The sequence below is a fragment of the Myotis davidii genome, unplaced genomic scaffold, assembly GCF_000327345.1.
Source record: "Myotis davidii unplaced genomic scaffold, ASM32734v1 scaffold227, whole genome shotgun sequence".
Lineage (NCBI taxonomy): Eukaryota > Metazoa > Chordata > Mammalia > Chiroptera > Vespertilionidae > Myotis > Myotis davidii.
In genome coordinates this window covers 243,842-252,688 of record NW_006298519.1, presented here as the reverse complement: position 1 = coordinate 252,688, position 8,847 = coordinate 243,842, and the positions used below count along the sequence as shown (strand labels likewise).

At 53.7% G+C, this 8,847-nt stretch overlaps 1 protein-coding gene across 1 annotated transcript in view; it reads left to right on the top strand.

The window, feature by feature from the left end:
* Window positions 1-6: 6 nt before the first annotated feature.
* Window positions 7-8,847, top strand: part of CLDN14 (claudin 14) — an 81,117-nt gene continuing 72,276 nt past the window's right edge. Inside the window, exon 1 of the mRNA XM_015570712.1 lies at window positions 7-423. The gene's annotated coding sequence lies outside the window, so the exon portion shown is untranslated. The remainder of the gene's footprint in view (window positions 424-8,847) is intronic.

The following is an 8,847-nucleotide window of genomic DNA, read 5'->3' as shown; positions in this document are numbered from 1 at the left end:
CCCACCAGGCGGCCAGGGGGATCTGATAGGTGGTGAGTCAGGAGAGAGGCCCACCAGGCGGCCGGGTGTATCTGATAGGTGGTGAGTCAGGAGAGAGAGACCCACCGGGCAGCCAGGTGGATCTGATAGGTGGTGAGTCAGGCGAGAGGCCCACCAGGCGGCCGGGTGGATCTGATAGGAGGAGGTGAGTCAGGAGAGAGAGGCCCACCAGGCGGCCAGGGGGATCTGATAGGTGGTGAGTCAGGAGAGAGGCCCACCAGGCGGCCGGGTGATCTGATAGGAGGTGAGTCAGGCAGAGCACGGGACGGAGCCAGGCCTGGCGCAGCCAGGGGCACCTGGGCGAGAGGCTGAGGACGATGTGTAGGAGGAACCTGGGGGCGCGTGCCGACGCAGTGCCGGAGCGGCCAAGGACACGCCAGCACGGTGAGTGGCATGACGGTCTGTCAGTGACATCTCTGCTCAGCGTTCCCTTGGGGATGGAATCCCTGCCAAGCGGGAGGCTATGTCATGAGAGCGGGCAGTGAACAGAGCGAGCGGGAAGGGAAAGGAAGGAGCGGGTGAGGAACACCATCTCCTTAGGGAGCGGGCTGTGTGGTCAGCGATGATCCGCCGCGTGTTTCATGAGGCCTCTGGTTCCGGACGGGAAAGATGTGTGTTCTGGACTTAGGGCACGTCAGCAAAGCCCGTCCCGGCCTCGCCTCCTTGGGGACCAGGGATGGTTTGTTTGCCTTTTCACCACGGAGTATGGACGTGGGACAGTGATTGGGGGTGCACAGGCTCGGGGTGCATGGAGACTAATCGGTTCCCAAGGAGGGATCCGTGCCGTACGTTTCTGGGCCGTGCGGACCCAGGAGGCCACACAGAAGCGGCACTGCATCCCCCACGGAGGAATTGCTGGGGCTCTGAGCTCATCCCACCAGGAAGGGGGGTGATGTTCCCTCTGTGATGAGTGCAGGTATAACCCTAGAGGCACTTTATCGGCAGCTGCAACGTTGTAAATGTCAAGGCCACACACACCCATGAAATTGCCCTCCTCCCAAGGCCGTCCCGTGATCAGACCCCACGCCAGGAGCATTGCCTGCTGCAATTCATTCACTCCCTTTTGCTAAAACACGAGCCAGGTTGCACGAGACGGTGGCTCAGAACATGGATTCTGGGGGCAAACTCCCTGGATTCGGACCCCAGCTCTGCCACTCACTAGATGTAAGTTATGTAACTTCTTTGGTTCTCAGTTTCCTCGTCTGTGAAATGGGAATCATGATGGTCCTACCTCGTAGGGCAGGTGTGAGGACAAATCTTAATATGAGGAAGTGCCTGGCATTAGTAGGTAAGGGCTTAACTCACGTGATCAGTGATCTGGGCTGATTGTCACAGGCTGACGGCAAGTCTCAGGGTCAGTTAGAGCTGGTAGACCCCAAGGGAGAAGTCAGAGGTGAATTAAGGGGCCCCCGTGCATTGTCTGGTGTCAAATGAGACAACAAACACTCAGCATGGCTGATGCGAGGAATCTGGATTCACCTGCAAAAGCAGAACCTTCAGTTCTATGAAAAGAGAACCTGGTATACAGAATTCTGTAAGATAGCCTGGCGGCAGGCTCTACCCAGCCTATTCTAAGGGAGAGATGGGGATGTCTGTTTTTCAGTTTGATTTTTCTTGCTGAATATGACTTTATTTCTTAAAACTGTCTCTCCCAGCCCTGGCCAGTTTTGCTCAGTTGGTTTAACTGTCGGCCTGAGGACCAAAGGGTCTCGGGTTCGATTCCCAGTCACGGGCACGTATTTCAGATGCAGGTTCGATCCCCCATCTCCCGTGCGGGAGGCAACCAATCGATGTCTCTCTCTCTCTCTCTCTCTCTCTCTCTCTCTCTCTCCCCTCCCCCCCCTTCCTCTCTCTCTCAAAATGGAAAATATATACTCACTCCTCCAGTGAGGATTAAAAAACAAAGTCATGCAGAATAAGCCATCCCCGTCACAAGACATGTGTTCTGGAAAGCATTCAGGAAGGGGAGGACCGATGTGATGTGAGGGCCGTTCGCTAATTAAATCTCCCTCCCCTACTAATTTTCCATTTCTCATTTTAAAAGTGATAATTAGGTGTGACTAACATAGATAAGATGGATAGATATCAGGTACTCGACTCAATGAGCTTTGAGATGGTAGATACCTGGGAATCACCCTTCAAAAGAAGACAGAACTTTTTTCATTACATCAGACATTTCCCCGAACTCTCTCCCACCAGTCCCCTCTCCCCACCTCCCCCTCACCTCCTCATGGACAGTCCCCTCTCCCCACCTCCCCCTCACCTCCTCATGGATGTGTGCAGGAAGATCGGTTTTGCCTTTATGTGGATTCCCCTAATCAAAGTGTAGGAACTTCTTTGAGTTTGGCTTTTGTGCTTGGCATGTGTTTGAGAATGTGTTGTTGAGCATATCAATAGTTCATTCTTTTTTGTTTTTGTGTCATATTCCATTGCATAAATAGGGCATATTCAGTTCTAGCAATATTTATCACAAAGACTTTTCTTTCTCCTTGAATTACTTTGGCATCTCTCTGGAAAAACTATGTGTCGGTCTATCGATCTGTTTTATTCAGTTGCTTTATATGCGGGTCTTTATGCCAACAGCCGACTGTCTCAACTACTGTAGTTTTAGACTGTATCTTGGAATCACAGGTATAAGTCCCCCAAGTTTGTTTGTTTTTTAATCAAAATTATTTTGAATATTGTAGATCCTTTTGGAATCTTATTTAGTCAAAAAGAGCCTGCTGGGCCCTACCCAGTTTGGCTCAGGGGGTACAGCATCAGCCTGTGGGCTGAAAGGTCCCGGGTTCGGTTCCTGTCAAGGGCACGTACCTTGGTTGCAGGCTCCTCCCTAGCCTGGGCCCCAGGAGACAACCAATCGATGTGTTTCTCTCACATCAATATTTCTCTCTGTCTTTCCCTCTCCCACTCTCTCTGAAAATGAATGGAAAAATATCCTTGGGTGAGGATTAAAAAGAAAGAAAAAGCCTGCTGAGATTTTTATAGAGACTGTGTTGAACCATCTTAACAATATTGTGTCTTCCAATCAATGAATGTGGAAACATCTCATTTATTTAGGTCTCTTCTGTTTTTTCTCAGAAATGTTTGGATGTTTTTATGCAGAGGTCTTATACATCTCCCAGTAGATTTATTCCTAGGTATTAACGCTTTCAGTGGCATTGTAAATGGTACTATTTTTTTAATTTTTTTAATTTTTAAGCATTTGTTAGAGGCATATGAAAATATAACTGATAATTATATACTAACTTTGTATGTTATGGCCTTGCTTCCAAAGTGTCTGATTAAAAAGGACTCCCCACTCCCCACTGTGAGGTACAGGAAAAGGAATTCAGCCAGACTTGAAATTCACAGGCTGATAAGAAATGAAGCCGGCCGGTGTGGCCCCGTGGTTGAGCATCGACCTATGAACCAGGGGGTCACGGTTCAGTTCCTGGTCAGGGCACAGGCCCAGGTTGTGAGCTTGATCCCCAGTGTGGGGTGTGCAGGAGGCAGCTGATCAATGATTCCCTCTCATCATTGATGTTTCTCTCTTTCTCCCTCTCCCTTCCTCTCTGAAATCAATAAAAATAGATTAAAAAGAAAAGAAATGATACCAACTCCCACTTATGACCATGGGCTGTGGGAGGGGCGTAATAAATCTGTGTCAGCTAGGGAGGTGCTAAGAAGACCCAGTGCTCCCCGATCTCTGGTCACCATGGGCCCGTGTGAGGGGTGTGGGCTCCGTGGCTGGGGAAGTGGTTCCGAGCCCAGCCCTGCGGAGGGAGGGCAGGGCGCCCACGGGGCCCCATGCGATGGGCCACGTGAATTTGAAGGCTGCGTGGTGGCCCTTAGGGTGCTCCCTGCTGTTTGGGGAGCTCATCCAGTTCATACACACACAAGCCCCCCCCCAACCCCCCTCTCACAGATCGGATGACCCCAGAGCTGGAGGCACACAGCGACCCCCTAACCAAACCAAAGCAGCCAGCCTCGCTCAGCTAAAGCCCAGCTAACAGGCCCGGGTGCATCGGCTCCAGGCTGGCAAGAAGCTCCCTGTGCGTTGCAGATCACAGCCTCATAGAGACACTTGTGCGACACCCACGTGCGTGGGAGCCGGCTCCCTCGGCACCACGTGGCTGTGTCTGATTTCACCGAGGACGAGGGACCATCCAGTCAGACACTGTCCGTGGCAGATGCTCCCAGTTAAATCCGCACGGATGTGTTTATGATCATTTACACATTCCGTACACTGACTTTTCCCCTTCATGCCTTAGACACGTGGTGGGGGGGTGGCGCGAGCATGTTCTACCTCCTGGCGCTGGTCCCGGGGCACCTCGCTCAGTGGTGCCAGCCCCAGCCTGCATTCCCCGGCTGGAGAGCGGCCTCTGGCAGGTCCTCCGACATCCATCAGAGCCCTGGATGGACAGCTCAGCTCCCAGAGGCATCCTCGCCAGGAATCTCGTCTTCTCCGTCCGCAGCTGGGTGTGCAGTTCACTCCTTCGCAGGCCTCTCCCCCTTCGGCCGCTGGAAACCTCCCAACCACAAGGCGGCTCAGCGCCCGGGACCACCGCCCAGGAGGGAGTGAGAGGAGCGCTGGTCTCTGACACTGAGGGATGCGTCCAACTGGGCCCTTTGGTGCCACTCGGGTCACCTCTGACATAGTAGCTGTGACATTAGGTGCTAAGTGTCCTCTGAGTGAAACAGATGATGGAAAGAAGACGGCGTTGGCTGATCCCGGGGATACGTCCATTTCCCTCCATCCCCCTTTGTGAATCCAGAGGCTGAGCTGGTTTTGCTCAAACCGCCCTGAGTGGAACCCCTGGGACAGAGGTACACACGGCCGGACGACTGCAGGCTCCTGGGAAGAAAGCCTTTTGCATGTTAACAGGAGCCAAGGAGGCTCTACACGGGGCAAGAGGGAAAAGACGGGACTGGGCGCTGCCGCTCTCCATGCATAAAATGCTTTACCCCCAGCATCGTGGGAAAGCGCTAAGTCCGCGATGTTCAACCTTCCTCATGCTGTGCCACACATTGATTAATTAATAAGCTTCTGTGGCACACCAGGAAATATACTTTTTGCTGATTGGACACATACACACAAAATAGGTATAATGTTGATTCATTCACACTGGACAGGTATTGTTGTGTTGGCTGTTGTCACTTTTTTATTTGACAATCTAAGGGAAAAGAGGTCAGTGCCCCTGACCAAATAGTAGTGCACGTTTTAAACATTCTTACATCACACTGGTTAAAAATCGCTGAACCAGGAGGCCACAGTTCGATTCCCAGTCAGGGCACATGCTTGGGTTGTGGGCTTGATCCCCAATGTGGGGCATACAGGAGGCAGCAACCGATGATTCTCTCTCATCACTGATGTTCCTGTCTCTCTGAAATCAATAATATCTACATTAATAAAAGGGAAACGTGCAAATGGGTGTCACTCCGCTACGCCCAACAGCCAATCAAGATGAATATGCAAATTAACCCAATAAAGATGTCAGTTAATTTGCATATGCAGGCACAGAGCAAAGACTGAAGGCTCCGGCCCCAGTGAAGACTGAAGACTGAAGACAACTGAAGACTGAAGAGGCTTGGCTTCTCTGCTGCGGCCGGAGTGAAGGCCTGGGTCCCGGGTGCCAGAAGAAAACTGGTGCCGGCAGCCAGGGAAGGAAGGCCTATTGCACGAATTTCTTCATGCACCGGGCCTCTAGTATATATATAAAATTGCTGAGCTAAGTTATCAAAGCTCTGCCAACTAGGCAGACCCTCTTCCCCCATCCTCCCAGGTGAAGGCGGCCCCGCAATCATGCTGTGATTAAGGAATGCCAAGCTAAGTGCCTGGGAATCTGCGAGCAGACATAAATCAGCAGCTGGCTCGCCCGGCTCGAGCGCCGCATTCCTGAGCACCCATCAATCTGAGCACCCATCCATCTGCGGTTGGCTCCTTCGAAGCTCCGGGCCCCGGGTTCCTCCGCCTGGTAACTGAAGCCTGGGTGCGCCAGCAGAATTATCGCTTTCCCACCTCAGCCTTCCCTTCCAAGGGCGGGTTGCAAAACAAACACAGGAGGGAGAAATGGATTTAATTTCTAGGCAGGAGCTTCCTGCGCGTGCGTTTGGGAGGCCCGCACGCCCGCCCGCTCCATGCTGAGGCCGCAGGCCCTCCCGCCACCTCCTGGTTGCTGGTGAGCAGGGATGGCGGCGTCTTTCCCAGCTGACACAGATCCACGCAGCTGAAAGCCAGGGCTTCCGGTCCATTCGCAATGGGATGGAGACATGCTCTGGAAACGTAGCGCCTGCTTGGTAGCATCCACCTCTTCCCTTTATCCAACCTTCCCACGCCCAGGAGCTGACGAGTCTGTGGTCAGCCCCGTGGCTGCCAGATACTTGCCTTCCGGCCCCTCGCCCACCTCCATGAGGCCCTGACTGGTAATCCTGAGTCCCATGAGCACCGCCTGGCCCTGGCCATTAATTTGGAGTGAGATATGGACCCCAGAGAACTGGGCCACCTCGTTTCTGTGTGTGTTGTGCAGTTGTGTGAATAAGAAAATGCTTTTGGCTCTAGCTGGTGTGGCTCAGTGGATGGAGCATCAGCCCACAGATGAAAGGGTCCTGGGTTCAAATACGGTCAAGGGCATGGACCTCGGTTGCAGGCTGGATCCCCAGCCCTGGTCAGGGGTATGTAGGAGGCAACCAATCAATGTGTCTCTCTCACATCTGTGTTCCTCTCTCTGTGTCTCTCCCCTCCCTTCCACTCTCTCTCTAAAAATCCATGGAAAAATATATTCAGGGGAGGATTAATGACAACAAAAAAGGAAAATGCTTAGCAGGTGGCAGCCTGCTGGTGCCCACCTTGGGAGGGACGGAGCCTAGGCCGCGTAAGTCTCTCGGAGAGAGCCTGCAGGGGGTCGTAAACTATAAGGGTGAGAGCTCATGCCGACAGGCTGGGTGGCTGTGTAGGCCAGGAGCCCAGCTCAAGGGACAGTCACTGAGAGGGTCCATCTCACTGAAATGCAAAAAAAAAAAAAAAAAAGCTTTGGTGAAAAAGCACCTGGGAGAAATGATGTGCTTTTGCAGTGATTTTGCTGGTGATACATGACTGCTTCTGCCAGGTCCGAGACTTCTTAGGTTCTCAATTTTAAGAAGTCAGATTTATTTGTTTATATTTGCCTAACAAACAGTTCTAAAGCACCGACTGTGAGCCTAGTGACAAATATCAATTCCCTTCCTCTCCCAACCGTCTTACGAGGTAGGTCCCACCTCCTTTCTCAGACACCTGGTTGCAAGTCAGCAGCCACAATATGACGTCCGTCGGATGTCTCCTGCGTGTGTGTTAGAGTCCCTCCAGCAAACTGGGTTGAGCATTTCCTGTCAAATTACTGGTAGGTCCTGGAGCAGCCGGACTAGGAGTGGGCGGGCTTGTTTGCTTAGGAATGATGGATATGCAACGAGACACGCTCCTGTGATCAAAGCTCGCCGAATAATTTCCCGACGACGCTGGTTTCGGGTTCCAGTGCTTTCCACATGACCTTGTGGAGTCAGGCCGGACTGCAAAGTAACCGTCAGAGGGGAGAGGAGTCAGAGAATGCCCACTCGGAGCTGAAACTGGTCCGAAGCGCTGGCGACCAGTGTCTTTAATCGGCTCCCCGCCGCGGTGACTCTGCCTCCTGTTGGTGCCCAGCAGCCAGAGATGAGGGAACCCAGGTACGGGACCGGCGTTAAAATGAAGCACAAATGCTTGGGGAGACTCCGCAGCTCTGCTCGCCACGGGCCCAGCGCTGCCAGCGCGCGGCCGCTGTGCTGTCCCAGGCGGCCCTCCTGGGGGTTCGGACGGGCTTGGGGTGTGCTGCCGCCTGCCCGCCCTGGATTGTGGAATCTCTTCCCAACTTGGCATTCAGTGACATTGAGGTGGTAGCTTACCACCAACCCCGGTGGAAGCCTTTACACCACGGGCGTTGGCCAAAGAGCAAGGCAGCTTTGCCAGCCCCAGGACTGGCCGGTCCAGCACACACCAGGAGAGGAGGAAATCTCAAACTCTGTGGATCTTTCCAACAAGGCAGGGCTGCCTATTAGAGGACGTTTGTTTTGAAGCCTTGGGGGGAAGTGGAAACCGTAATACGTGAAGGCGAAGAAGGGGGACTGTGCGTCGTCGGGGGACTGGACCATTGCCGGACTCCCTTCGGTGTCAGGCCGAGCTCTCATGGAGGCACGTTCCCAACCCGCCTCCTCCTCGGCATTTCCCCGGCCTCCACGGAACCAGGGGGCGCCGGCTGGGGAGCAGGGAGGCCACACTAAAGAAACGTGGGCTTGCCCGGGCCAGTGTACTCAGCGGTTAGAGCGTCAGCCTGTGCAGTGAAGGATCGTGGGTTCAAGTCTCGGTCAAGGGCACGTGCCTCGGTTGCAGGCTCCATCTGCGGCCCCAGTCAGGCCCCTGCAGGAGGCAACCCATCGATGTCTCTCTCACATCCATGTTTCTTCTCTCTCTCTCCCCACCCCCCACGCCCTTCCTCCCCTCCACTCCCTCTAGAAAGTAATGGGGAAAATATCCTCGGGGGAGGACTCACAAAAGAAGAAGCAGCATGGGCTGGCTCCTAGGTCACCACGTGTGCTCCCCACCAGGGGTGGAGAACATGCCCTTAGAGTTTGGGGTCCGGACCCGAACCAGCGCCCGGCTCTTGATAACATGATTCAAACACCGTGTAATGGCGCCTGGGGAAGAGGGAGGGCGTTGGAAGATTACCCATCTCGTTTCTCCGGAATAGGCCCCAGGGGAGACCCCGGGGAGGGAGACCCAGCCCCACAAATTGCGAGACCTCTTTGGGTCTGCCCCAGCCA